The sequence below is a fragment of the Dendrobates tinctorius genome, unplaced genomic scaffold (assembly GCF_039654945.1).
Source record: "Dendrobates tinctorius isolate UK_male_01 unplaced genomic scaffold, ASM3965494v1 ptg000022l, whole genome shotgun sequence".
Taxonomy (NCBI): Eukaryota; Metazoa; Chordata; class Amphibia; order Anura; family Dendrobatidae; genus Dendrobates; species Dendrobates tinctorius.
The window spans coordinates 96,365,397-96,380,261 of NW_027361690.1; the positions used below are offsets into that span (position 1 = coordinate 96,365,397).

The following is a 14,865-nucleotide window of genomic DNA, read 5'->3' on the forward strand; positions in this document are numbered from 1 at the left end:
GTTGCATCCAGGCTTAGGGTCCCTGTTTAGTACAATGTCCTTCAGCTCTTTGGCCAGAAGGCTGAACACACTAGTTTGTTCAGGTGCTTTCTGTCATAGAGGTGATGGTGATTTATGGAGGGGTGTTGTGCCAGAATCACTACTGGCACAGATTTCATTCTTGCCGTTAGGTCAATATTGATGTTCTGGATGGTGTAGTTGGATATATTATCTTGGGAGCAGAGATGACGGAATGATTTTGCTGTCAGGGAATTTTAATTGTGCTGTCCTTGCTAGTTGGGTCAGTTGTCCTGAGATCTGCTGGTGCTGGTCTGGCAGATTGTTAATGATATGGTTTTGGTTGGTAAACCGTGGATTATTGATGACCGCTGTCACCTGTTCAATAGCTCACAGCAGATTTTATTGACCATTTTTCCTGGGAATAGCCACCGTGTATTCAGGTATTTCCCATTTGAGTCCATTATGAGGACGGTGTCAGGACTTTGTGGGTGGGTGATGTGGCTGCTGATGGGGGTCTGTGCTGGCGATTATGCTGGTAGCAGGTTATCTTTTCTCTTCTATGGGTCTTATTTCTGGCTCACTTTTACTATACTCAGGTTCCTCCATATTGAGGTTATTTAGCCTGACAGCCTCCTGGCTAGTGGAGGTCATGTCCTCTGCACTCCTCGTCTCCAAGGCCACCTCCTGGCTCAGATGTCCAGGGGTCGGTGGTTTCAGCTTTTCCAGCTCCTGTCTCAGCCTGGCATTTTCTTTCTGCAGTTCACACATTGCAGCTCTTATTTCCTGCAATGCTGACCTGTATTCACATTTCAATTTGTTTATCTCATTAATTACTTGGTCATTAGCATTTCTGTCTCCAGTGTTTCTCAAATGTTCTTCCTTAAATTGTACAAAGTCTCTTTCTAATTGAGATAGACAGTCTGAGGGTCTGGGGTGAGGGGTGTGAAGCATTGGGGGCAGTGGTGTCTCAGGAGGTCTCTGTAAGGGTGAGGACATCAGAGGTGGCTGGGGTTTGTTGTTCTTTGTGAGATTGGGCCTGGAGTTTAACATGAGGGAATCGGTCTTAAAATTGCTGCAGATTGTACAACAGTGGCACCGTCCTGGTACAAGGGACTGAGGACAGAGTGATGGTAAATGAGCTGTACTTATCGTCATGGTTTCTGAATCTGATCTGCCAGCCATTATTGATATCAGACTTGGTTGTATATGTTTTGCACAAGGTGGTGTGCCAGGCCAGGAGATGCTGTGATGAATAGCACATTGGTTTTTCTTTTATCTTCCTCACTTGATGTAAAGTCAGCATAGAGGGTCTCTGGGTTTACTCTAATTGTGGCAGTTTTTATGGCTTTCTCTGCATGAGTGCTCTTCTGCTTTGCAGAGTATGTGATCTCCAGGATCTCTGACCCCCTCTGCTGGCTTGTGTTCCCCAGCTCTCTAACATTTACTTTGTTCTGTTTCTTTTGTTCCAAATTTAAATTTATTTTTATAATTCTAATTCTTATTTCTGATAGTTTGCAAGACTATGAGTGTGGTCCTACCTGAGGGTGCTGTCCTCTGGATGTCAGACCTGGTGCTGCTTGGTGATTGATGTCTGTCCTCCAGAAGATTCTTTTTTTGTCCTGTAAAAATTATTTTTCCTCCTTTTTCATAAAAATCTTTAGTCCGGCTCAGTCCAACTTGCTTCTGTAATCCACGGAGATGAAATTTTCCAGGTTGTGTCCTAAAGTTTCCTCATTACAAAGTATAAAGTGATGAAAATACAGGAGCTCATGTTCAGTGCTGCTTACTTCTGGAATGGTTGGCGGGGCTATCTATGTCTATATCCATATCCACATATATAGATATCTAATTTATATAAATATCTAACTTATATACTCTATATACTCGTGTATAAGCCGACCTGTGTATAAGCGACCCCCCTAAATTTGCCACAAAAAACTGGGAAAACTTACTGACTCGCGTATAAGCCTAGGGTAGAGAATGCGACAGCTACTGGTAAATATCAAAAATAAAAATAGATACCAATAAAAGTAAAATTAATTGAGACATCGGTAGGTTAAAGGTTTTTGAATAACCATATTGAATCAGGAGCCCCATATAATTGCTCCATACAGTCCATGATGGCACCATAAGATGCTCCGTACAAAATATACCCCATATAATGCTCCATACAGTTCATGATAGCCCCATAAGATGCTCCATACAAAATACGCCACATATAATGCTGCACAAAGGTTAATAATGCCCCATATGCTATTCCATAGATTATGCTCCGTAGATTATGCCCCCCGTAAAATGCTCCATAGATTATGCCCCCATATGCTGCTCCATAGTTCATGCCCCCATATATTGCTGCTGCTGCAAATAAAAAAAAAATTACATACTCACCTCTCGTCGCTGGGGGCCCGGTGCCGGTGTCCTGAGCAGGCGGTGACACGCTGGCTCACGACCCCAATACTGGCGATATTTACCGTACCTCGCTCCAGGGCTGCGCGTCGCTGTCTGCCGGGTTCCTCTGTCAGTGACGTTCAGGCAGAGGGAGCGGCGCGCACTAAGTACGTCACCGAGCCTTCTGACCTGAACATCACAGACAGAGGACGCAGCGGAGAGGACAGAGCATCGTGCAGCGATGGACCGGGGGAAAGGTGAATATAGCTTATACTTACCCCCTCCTGGCGCAGTCTCTGCAGACTCCCTGCTTCTCCGGGCTCAGGCTCCTTTCTTCAGCGGTCACGTGGTACCACTCATTAAAAACATAAATATGCGCATATTTATGACTTTAATGAGCGGTACCACGTGACCGCTGAAGGAAGGAGCCGGAGACCGGGAGAAGCAGGGGGGCTGCAGAGACCGTGCCAGGAGGGGGTAAGTATGACCTGACACCCCCGCCGACCCCCTGGTATATGACTCGCGTATAAGCCGAGGGGGGACTTTCAGCCCCCAAAAATGGGCTGAAAATCTCGGCTTATACGCGAGTATATACGGTAAATATTTAAATATCTATCAATAAATATATCTATCTATATTATATATATACTAGCTGAAGAGCCCGGCGCTGCCCGGGCATAGTAACTAACTGTGGTTAGTTATAGCAAATTATAATTATCCTCCATCCCATAGTCCCGTGCCCATATACCCATCATACATATCCACGATCCCATATGGCCCGTGCCCATATACCCATCATACATATCCTCCATCCCATAGTCCCATGCCCATATACCCATCATACATATTCTCCATCCCATAGTCCCATGCCCATATACCCATCATACATATTCTCCATCCCATAATCTCATGCCCATATACCCAACATACATATTCGCCATCCCACAGTCGAGTGCCCATATACCCATCACACATCCTTCATCTCATAGTCCCATGCCCATATACCCATCATACATATCCTCCATCCCATAGTCCCGTGCCCATACACCCATCATATATATCCGCCATCCCATAGTCCCGTGCCCATATACACGTCATACATATCCTCCATACCATAGTCCAGTGCCCATATACCCATCACACATCCTCCATCCCATAGTCCCGTGCCCATATACATATCCACCATCCCATAGTCCCGCGCCCATATACCCATCACACATCCTCCATCCCATAGTCCAGTGCCCATATACCCATCATACATATCCTCCATCCCATAGTCCCGTGCCCATATACATATCCGCCATCCCATAGTCCCGTGCCCATATACCCATAACACATCCTCCATCCCATAGGCCCGTGCCCATATACCCATCATACATATCCTCCATCCCATAGTCCCATGCCCATATACCCATCATACATATCCTCCATCCCATAGTCCCGTGCCCATATACCCATCATACATATCCTCCATCCCATAGTCCCATGCACTCATCATACATATCCTCCATCCCATAGTCCCGTGCCCATATACCCATCATACATATCCGCCATCCCATAGTCCCGTGCCCATATACCCATCACACATCCTTCATCTCATAGTCCCATGCCCATATACCTATCATACATATCCTCCATCCCATAGTCCCGTGCTCATATACCCATCATACATACCCTCCATCCCATAGTCCATTGCCCATATACCCATCACACATCCTCCATCCCATAGTCAACCATTATGACATCATAATGAGCGGCGGCGGGGCTTGCAACCTATGATGACATCAGCTTCGCCATGGCAACCATTGTGACATCATAATAAGGAGCGGGGCTTGACGCGCACACACTTTTTCCCCAGTATGTAGATAGGGGCAAAATTGTTTGGTGAATTGGAACGCATGGGGTTAAAATTTCGCCTCACAACATAGCGCAGGACGCTCTCGGGGTCCAGACGTGTGACTGTGCCAAATTTTGTGGCTGTAGCTGCGACGGTGCGGATGCCTATCCCGGACATACACACATACATACACACTTTGAGCTTTATATATTAGAGAGAGATATATATATATATATATATATATATATATATATATATATATATATATTTGCTGAAGAGCCCGGCGCTGCCCGGGCATAGTAACTAACTGTGGTTAGTTATAGCAAATTATAATTATCCTCCATCCCATAGTCCCGTGCCCATATACCCATCATACATAACCACGATCCCATAGACCCGTGCCCATATACCCATCATACATATCCTCCATCCCATAGTCGAGTGCCCATATACCCATCACACATCCTCCATCCCATAGTCCTGTGCCGATATACATATCCGCCATCCCATAGTCCCATGCCCATATACCCATCATACATATCCTCCATCCCATAGTCCAGTGCCCATATACCCATCACACATCCTCCATCCCATAGTCAAACATTATGACATCATAATCAGCGGCGGCAGGGCTGGCAACCTATGATGACATCGTCGCCATGGCAACCATTGTGACATCATAATGAGGGGCGGGGCTTGATACGCACACACTGTTTCCCCAGTATGCAAATAGGGGCATTATGACATCATAATGAGGGGCGGGGCTTGACACGCACACACTTTTTCCCCAGTATGTAGATGGGGGCAAATTTGACTGGTGAATTGGAACGCGCGGGGTTAAAATTTCACCTCACAACATAGCTTAGGACGCTCTCGGGGTCCAGACGTGCGACTGTGCCAAATTTTGTGGCTGTAGCTGCGAAGGTGCGGATGCCTATCCCGGACATACATACATACACACACACACACACACTTTGAGCTTTATATATTAGAGATATATATATATATATATATATATATATATATATATATATATATATATATATATATATATATATACATATACACACACACACACAGTACATACTAAAAATTTGGACACACCTCATTCAAAGAGTTTTCTTTATTTTCATGACTATGAAAATAGTAGATTCACTCTGAAGGCATCAAAACTATGAATTAACACATATATATAGCGCTAACAAATTCCGCAGCGTTTTACAGTTTGCACACATTAGCATCACTGTCCCCGAAGGGCTCACAATCTAAATTCCCTATCAGTATGTCTTTGGAATGTGGGAGCAAACCGGAGTACACGGAGGAAACCCACGCAAACACGGGGAGAACATACAAACTCCTTGCAGATGTTGTCCTTGGTGGGATTTGAACCCACTAACCACTGAGCCACCGTGCCGCCCTAAACACATGTGGAATTATATAATAAACAAAAAAGTGAAACAACTGAAAATATGTCTTATATTCTAGGTTCTTCAAAGTAGCCACCTTTTGCTTCGATTACTGCTTTGCACACTCTTGGCATTCTGTTGATGAGCTTCAAGAGGTAATCACCAAAAATGGTCTTCCAACAGTCTTGAAGGAGTTCCCAGAGATGCTTAGCACTTGTTGGCCCTTTTGCCTTCACTCTGCGGTCCAGCTCACCCCAAACCATCTTGATTGGGTTCAGGTCTGGCGACTGTGGAGGCCAGGTCATCTGGCGTAGCACCCCATCACTCTCCCTCTTGGTCAAATACCCCTAACACAGCCTGAAGGTGTGTTTGGGGGTCACTGTCCTGTTAAAAAATAAATGATGGTTCAACTAAACGCAAACCGGATCGAATAGCATGCCGCTGCAAAATGCTGTGGTAGCTATGCTGGTTCAGTATGCCTTCAATTTTGAATAAATCCCTAACAGTGTCACCAGCAAAGCACCCCCACTCCATCACACCTCCTCCTCCATGCTTCACGATGGGAACCAGGCATGTACAGTCCATCCGTTCACCTTTTCTGCGTCGCACAAAGACACGGTGGTTGGAACCAAAGATCTCAAATTTGGACTCATCAGACCAAAGCATAGATTTCCACTGGTCTAATATCCATTCCTTGTGTTCTTTAGCCCAAAAAAGTCTCTTCTGCTTGTTGCCTGTCCTTAGCAGAGCAGTGGTTTCCTAGCAGCTATTTTACCATGAAGGCCTGCAGCACAAAGTCTCCTCTTAACAGTTGTTGTAGAGATGTGTCTGCTGCTGGAACTCTGTGTGGCATTGACCTGGTCTCTAATCTGAGCTGCTGTTAACCTGCGATTTCTGAGGCTGGTGACTCGGATGAACTTATCCTCAGCAGCAGAGGTGACTCTTGGTCTTCCTTTCCTGGGGCGGTCCTCATGTGAGCCACTTCCTTTTTAGCGCTTGATGGTTTTTGCCACTGCACTTGGGGAGACTTTTAAAGTTTTCCCAATTTTTCAGACTGACTGACCTTCATTTCTTAAAGAAATGATGGCCACTCGTTTTTCTTTACTTAGCTGCTTTTTTCTTGCCATAATACAAATTCTAACAGTCTATTCAGTAGGACTATCAGCTGTGTATCCACCAGACTTCTGCACAACACAACTGATGGTCCCATTTATAACGCAAGAAATCCCACTTATTAAACCTGACAGGGCACACCTCTGAAGTAAAAACCATTTCCGGTGACTACCTCTTGAAGCTCATCAAGAGAATGCCAAGAGTGTGCAAAGCAGTAATCAAAGCAAAAGGTGGCTACTTTGAAGAACCTAGAATATAAGACATTTTCATTTGTTTCACACTTTTTGTTAATTATATAATTCCATGTGTTAATTCATAGTTTTGATGCCTTCAGAGTGAATCTAAAATTTTCATAGTCATGAAAATAAAGAAAACTCTTTGAATGAGGCGTGTCCAAACTTTTGGTCTGTACTGTATATATTATTTTCAATTATATTTGTGTGTGTAAACATTATAAATTAGAATATGACATGTAATGACATTATGGTATACACTGTAAGTAAAGGACATTCCAGCTCTGTAAGACGCAACTTGTGAGGGATAACAGGATTTTTAGTTGTTTACCGTAAAATCTGTTTCTCTGAGCCTTCATTGGGGGACACAGAAACCATGGGTGTATGCTGCTGCCACTAGGAGGCTGACACTATGTAGAAAAAAGTTAGCTCCTCCTCCGCAGTGTACACTCCACCGACAGGAAGTAGGATGTTCAGTTAGTGAGAAAGCAGTCGGAGAAGCAATCTGTGAATGATATAAAAACCACAGAAAAACACAATTCCACCCTGTAACAATGTTATACAGTAAACCGAGCTGTTCAACTTGGGAGGGTGCTGTGTCCCCCCAATGAAGGCTCAGAGAAACAGATTTTACAGTAAGCAACTAAAATCCTGTTTTCTCTATTGCCTCATTCGTGGACACAGAAACCATGTGACGTCCCAAAGCAGTCCCCAAGGGGAGGGAACAGCAAATAACTCCATCAGGACAAGGAAGTCACCCTCGTCACCTGCAGGGTCACCTGCGAGGTCTTTTTTACCCCGATCGGCACTTGCCGAAGCTAGGCATGGGCTTGAAAGTCTTATGGACCTGTGGGGGACATATCATTGCACTGCAAAGGTGCCCGACGAAGGCCCCGAGAGTACCGTCAGGAGGACACACACTGCCCGGGCAGAGTGCGTCGAACTTAAAAGGAATGCAGTCCTTCCTGATCCGGCATCCCTACTAATGCCACCCAGTTTCCTCGAGCAGAAGTCTAACCTGAAGGCCAGAGGGACTCTACACCTCAAGCCTGAGCTTGAGAAGTACCGTTGCCGTGGCCAAGTAGCCTGATGAGAGGGCGTCACGAAGGAAGAGTCCGAGGCGGACAAAAGAAAGAGAATTTAGAATGACCGATAGTGGATCCTTGATCCACAGGAAGTGCACCACAGCTACTACAGACTGTGTAAGACCCCAGGAGTGGTTGACAGTCTGAAGAGAAAGACACCAACTAAAAGGGAAGATGAGTCCGTTCGTGCAAAAGTATCGCCCAAGCCCTGAAGACCTGGATAAGAGCTGCACTGAACCAGGAAAAAATCTTGCGATTCACAGAAGGTAAATGTTGAACAAAGAAATTTCCTTCCTGAAAAAACCAAGGATGAACTCAATCCTAGATCTCCAAACGTCATGCTGAGGAAGAGACACTGAAGAAACGACGAGGCTGAGCTTGAGGAAGGGGAGCGCTTGTCCTTCTGGTGAGCTGCGTAATAATTTGGCCTATCGGAGCTATACGGAAGGAATGGAAAGTTGGTGAGGGACCTTGATGGCCATAATTCCACTCGGGAACAGAAAGCCAAATGGACCCTTAGATGGGAACAATTAGGCGAAAACCCATGTCTCCCTGCAAGAAAAATCTTTGGACAGTAAGGATTGTCAGATCTTCCGACTGGTCACCAGAGAGAATGCTCTGAGTAAACTAAGCACGCATCTTTAGAACTTCGCAACACGAGAGGGTGCTAAGGCAGAACACGCTATTGCAGCGGGTGCTTTGAAGGTTGATCCTGTTAACTACTGTGTGAATTCGACGTCTGTATCCCTGAGGGCAGAACGTCTGGGCGAGGAAAGGTCGTAGCGGAGAACTTGGAACCGGAGGGTTCGTAGTCGCAGAAGTAGTCTAATATGTGAAGCACTCAGGAGAAAAAGATACACCGAGGCGCTCCATTGTTTGGAAACGGCTGAAGTCCGTTCCATGAGAATATGACAAGCTCTGAGAGCAGGCCCTGAGAACCTGCTAAAGAGCCGAACACTGAAAACATACTGAATGGATCTAAACGCTGCAATGAAGGCACAGGTTGGCTTTGAAGAGACAACTGATTGCTTGATTAAGCAGATAGACTGAAGACTACTGGATGACCTTTTAGACTGAGATTAAGAGGAAGATAAACCCCACACACAGGGATGAGGGTGAGTCTGGAAAAAAATTAGCCCAGCTTGACTTATAAAAATGAATAGTCGAGCCAGGAAGGTCCACGGCAAAACATGAAGTATGTCAACTGCAAAGAAAGTTGGCTCTAGGTAGACCAAAAAGACCCCAGAAAGCCAACTAAACTGCAAAGAAAGTTGGCTCTAGGTAGACCAAAAACACCCCAGAAAGACAACAAGGCCGATAAAAAGGTTAATCCTTATGACGATGTAAACGGCCGAATCCATCCTGGACCCTCTGGAGCAGGGGGGGGATTGCAGTGTGTAGATCTGCATGCCTAGTCTAAGACCACACGCGCCTGAAGAACACAGTGAAAAAAATTACAATTCTAGCTGAAGTAAGAAACCTGTTATCACCATACTCATCCTTAGATCCAAGACTGGAGCAGCTGTCCACCCTGGTCGATACTTGCGCAGAGTGAGATCCCACTCCTGTCTGAGGTGAGAAACTTGTCACGGTCAGAAGTCACATCTGTGATCCGCTGGAGGCTTTATCCGGTGTCTGAAAGAAAGAATAGGTAAGATCCGACAAATAAGGAGCTTAGGTATTGTTGTAGCTCGAAGGTCCTTAGGACTTACTAGAACCTATAATCTACTATTAGCCAAACCTTAATGATAGGCGTAACCCACTGGGCAGTATGCTAGCCTGCAGACGGTACTGTAAAACTGGACAGAAGGTGGGACAAAATTCTTGTGGAGTAACTCACCTCTAGGGTCCAGTACATGCTACAGTAAACTTTGACCATCCGTACCTGACACGAGAGTGTCTGACCTACCTGAAGGTGGAGTATACAGTTATGTTGCTACTGAGATCAGCCCTGTGGTACAGAGATCCCCTCCGTTTGGGCATGATAGCCTTTTACGTTTAACTGTTAACAAACCACAGATGTTATTGAGTAAGAAATAAGCAGCTGAAAGATGTCTTAGACTCACATGAAAGAGGTTTGAAATCGCAGCTGAAGCCCGCTGGAGGTAATAAATGCCGTCACCTCATTCAGAGTGGTGATTGTACGAGAGTTAGGCAGACGCTGCAAAGGACCCTGAGGAACGTGAGAGAGGGCGCTCCTGACTCATCTGACAATGGGACAATAGAACCGGGCCAGTATAGTCGCTGGACCTTGGATACGGTTGAGTTAGCGGAAAGACGGCGTATTGACAAAACCTGTCTGGTAGAGGACCATCCATGTGCTCGACAAGGGATAGAATACTGCTGCAATAGGACGCGAGGAACTTGAATACGAGGGTGTATGACTCACCTGAATACGGTACTGAACACCAGTACCACTGAAGCAGTCAACCCCAGAACACGTCTCCACAGTAATACAGCCATTTCAAACACTGTACCTGGTAGGTGTTGCGTGTGAAGCCTGGATAGCGGATATAGTATAGCCCTGTGAAATAATCAGCGTGGAGAGAACCCGGAGAAGGATATAGAAGACGGCTGCTTCTGTGTCGCGGTGCGGTCTAGGCCTGGATACTTGACGACATTAGGCAGAATAATGGCTCCTGTGTTGTGGTCTGGATACCTGATGACATTAGGTAGAATAACGGCTTCACGTGTAGTAAGCCGTATCACGTAGTCTGTATTAAAGAATATTCTGACCAGTCAATTCTTTTGACAGTAGAACAGTAGGCCTGGAATCAGAGGGAGACAACTCTACTCTCTGTTGTGCGACAGGGTTCCAACTACTGGATCTGAGAGTTGTGGTCAGCTTCTTTATCCACTGAGCCACTGCAGAAAATTTCCGGGTCACACAGACTTGACTTCTATCCAGCTGGAAATCTGGCCCAAACACTGCAGAAGTGAAGGGACAGAAACAGCTCATCATTCTGCTTAGAGCAGCGTGATGCCGGCGACCGGATTGCTTGCGAGCAGGAGATATGGAAGCATTTGCTATGCCGAGGCTCCCGCAGCATAATGTGTGAAGTAATGGTCGAATCCTGCACCGCCGAGAATCAAGGTACAGATCTGCGATAGCAGAAACCACAACAGCCATGTGACAAAATCAGATCTTCGAGGCAAAACGTGCGATTGAAAACTTCTACCCGGCAGACGCCATATGGCAAGTTTTATCCTGTCCAATGTACGTGAGCAGACAGAGAGTGGATCGTGTCACAGAAGACAGCCGCAAGGGGTAACACATACACCATCGACTGCATGGCTCTTGTGTGCTATGACACCGGACATACTATTCCACTAGAGATTGAGCGGCAGGAGATTACTATTACGTCAGTGAATGTTATGCATGACCCCGGACCTGCGAGCGCAGGTTGATCTCCCATTCGAGTCTCAGCCCAGGCTCAAGCTGCTTAGCGGTCGCCACGTGACGAATGCGGTGACGCTCAGCCTAGAATGGCCGGTGGCTCTAGACTACAATTGCACTAGGGCTGCACGGCTCTAGAGTACTACCGGCTGTAGGTCACTATTACCCCAGTGACCACACGACGCCCAGGTACTATTACGTTAGCGACTGTATGGCTCTGGAGCACTGTTCTGTCGGTGAACGCACATTTCCAGAGCACCATAACGCCAGTGACTGCCCGGCTATAATACAACTACTGATAGTACGGCTAGGAGTACTTAATACACTAAAGACTGCACTGCTTATATGAGAGACTGCACCGCTATAGCGCAATTCCCATCAGTTTACCTAAGAAGATGGACTCAATGCCCCATCACTGGCCCTGCGGATAGTGAGGCCATGCTTAATTTTAATATAAGTGGAATATTCTCCGCACTGTACCTGTCTAGGCCGAGTGGAGATGGGCAGGCAAAGGCTGGACCTGCCCGGTGAAGACACTAACCGGGTCCCACTCTGATAGAAAACGACCGCCCCTTAAGCGGTGCCGAGTAAATGGAGGCAGCCTGGAGGAGCAGGGCAGAAAAGCGCATGGTTTAATTGAGGGGCCGAGTGAGGAGGAATGAAGGCCCAAGATGGCGTAGCCCGAAGACAATAGGCAGGCATGGGGAAGTGGGTGGGGCCGTGCGCCGCCTCAGGGATGCAGAACCTGGAGGGAGTGAGCGGTGGGCGGGATAAAACGGGTGGGAGAGAAGCCCGCCCGAGAATGAAGGCGGGGGCGTGGCCGCGACGCCGAACAAGGCCCAAATTGAAGCCGGGGCCTGGAGTAAATGCGGCGGCCGCCGGGGAACGCGGGGCGGCGCGAAGCCACCGTTGCACCCACTTCTGAAATGGATCCCTGCATGAAGCCCGGCTGCAGAGATGAATAAGTGCAGCTAGGGGGGGGAAGAAGCCCTTAGTAAAGAAAGGCGCAGGGAGAGGAGGGGGAAGCCAGTAAAAGAGGCCTTACACCTAAAGGGAGGCTGCCACAGGGAGCTGGATAATGAAGGAGCCGTGATTTGTCGCCCTTTATTGAGGAGAAAACCTGGGGAAAGAGAGGTACCTCACTGTCCAGGTGAAGTAAAGACGTCCATGAATTTTCTTAGGACGTCCGCGCCTCCTCCAAACCGTCAGGCTCTCGTGGACGAGAGACGGGGTTCCAGGACCATTCTGGATCGCCTGACACACATTCGTGTTAGGGGGCTCTTGGTCCTGCTGTGGAGAGCTATGAGGATACGGGGTGGCAGTACACGCCGTACTCACAGTCTCTTTGTGGGACTACAGATGTGACTATTCACTCTGTATCCCTCCAGAAAACCTAAAAGGAAACGACGCACAGTGAGGTAGATAAGGGTCTAATGAAAGACCCGTGTCCACCTCCTACTGACACTAAGCTAAACTGAACATCCTACTTCCTGTCAGTGGGGTGTACACTGCAGAGGAGGAGCTAACTTTTTTCTGCATAGTGTCAGCCTCCTAGTGGCAGCAGCATACACCCATGGTTTCTGTGTCCCCCAATGAGGCGATAGAGAAATAAAGAAATACCATCGGCATGTTTGCTGGAGCAAAATGTACAGAGACCTCTATCCTGAGTGGGAGTCATTCACGAGCGCACTTCAGCTGCGAGCTGGTAATTATTTTTTAGTGCTATCTAAAAATGTATAATATTGTTTAAAAAATTGACTGATAATGATCATAGTGGGTTGTATTTTTTTTTTAGCTTGTGATATTAAACAAAAGGCTGGTTTTACACTTGCCGTGTTTTTTGTGATCAGTTTTTGTGGGCCGTATGGCCGTAATTTCCACGTTGTTCCGCAAAAACAGGCCACAAAAAACCTTCTCGGATCGCCGTTTTTCCCGTTATAACAAATAGCATATACGGTGTACCGCAAAAATAAGCTAATGTTGTTTTTGTAGTACCATTGAAATGCATTGCGGCCATGTCCGTAAGCCGTGAAAAATATCGAGTTTGCTCGATATTTTTTCACGGCCGCAAATACGGCCCTCCTACTAATTTTTGCGGCCCCATAGAAATGCATTGGGGCTGCAAAAACACGGCGAATGTAAAACCAGCTTTAGGGATAGGTTTAATAAATTCAATACTCTATATTCCAAGAGTGGCATTTCACCACCTATACATAAATGCCCATACTACGGACAGCTGATGCTTACATTAGCAAAAAGGACATTACGGAGGTAAGTTTTTCAAAATAATGATAAATTATTAAAAATATATATTGCCTTTATAATGATGAGTTTTTTCTTTTATTTACACAGCACTGATGGGAATCTTCATCCGGCTGAGCCCCAAGACGCCAACATAGAAGATGCAGCAGCCACAACTGCAGAAGCAGGCACATCTGCTGCTGCAGAAAGTACACCATCAACTGCGAGCACATCCAGAGCTGCCTATCCCGTGGCACAGAGCCAAAAAAAACAAACAAATAAAGAGTCTGAGGCTACGAGACCGGCTAGTGAAACATTAGAGCTGATCAAAAAAACGACAACAGAAGATCAATTTGATTTTTTTGGGTCAACTATAGCCAGCAAGACTTAGTTACTGACATGGGATAGGCAGACACCATTTATGGCTGCTGTGTTTTCTATGATGGCCGCATTTGAGGACCCAGCACCAATCGGTAGTTTAAACAACCTTTTGGTGGGGGTCACTAGTATTGTACGGCCGAAACCCCTACCACCAGCATTGGAACAACACCAGTGATACCCAGCAAGTTCAACACCATCAAGTACATTTCAGTACTGTTCGGAGTCAACAAGGTCACAAAGGCCGGGCCCCTCACCCAATGAAAGTTTAAATTCTGATACAGGTCCTAGATATGGGTATTGCCCAGAGTATCAGTTTTTAAATTAACAACCCGCCTTTGGCATCTGGGGGTACAGAGACCTGACCACAGCTGGTGCCATGACCCTCTGCTACCGTGATATGGGTACACGCCATCATGCTCATGCCAACTCCATTAACATTTTGAAAGTTGAGGTGATTCCTTCCAAGTGTCGCAGACCAGCCATCAAGCAGTTCCATGATTCAAAAATCAAATTTTGCCACACAGAGGTTTGCGTTGCCAGCACAAGCCCCGCGTGACCACCAAGAGACCAAACACCTTCTAAGCAAGGCAACATTCTTGTTCTGTGGTCAAAGAAATTACTTATTTGACCAAAAATTAAAAACTGGTTTTGATATTGAAAAAAGAAATGACAATGTCAATGTTTTTATTGTTTATAAAATAAAGTTATCTTTGAAAAGTTTTGTTAGTTTTAGCAACATTCACATAAGGGGTATATACAAGGGCTCTTGTGCTGAATAACAAAT

The 14,865-nt window shown here is 46.1% G+C and overlaps 1 protein-coding gene across 3 annotated transcripts in view; it reads right to left on the reverse strand.

Moving 5' to 3' along the window:
* WDR76 (WD repeat domain 76) overlaps positions 1–14,865 on the reverse strand; it is a 286,518-nt gene that overhangs the window by 127,870 nt on the left and 143,783 nt on the right. The window lies entirely within an intron of this gene.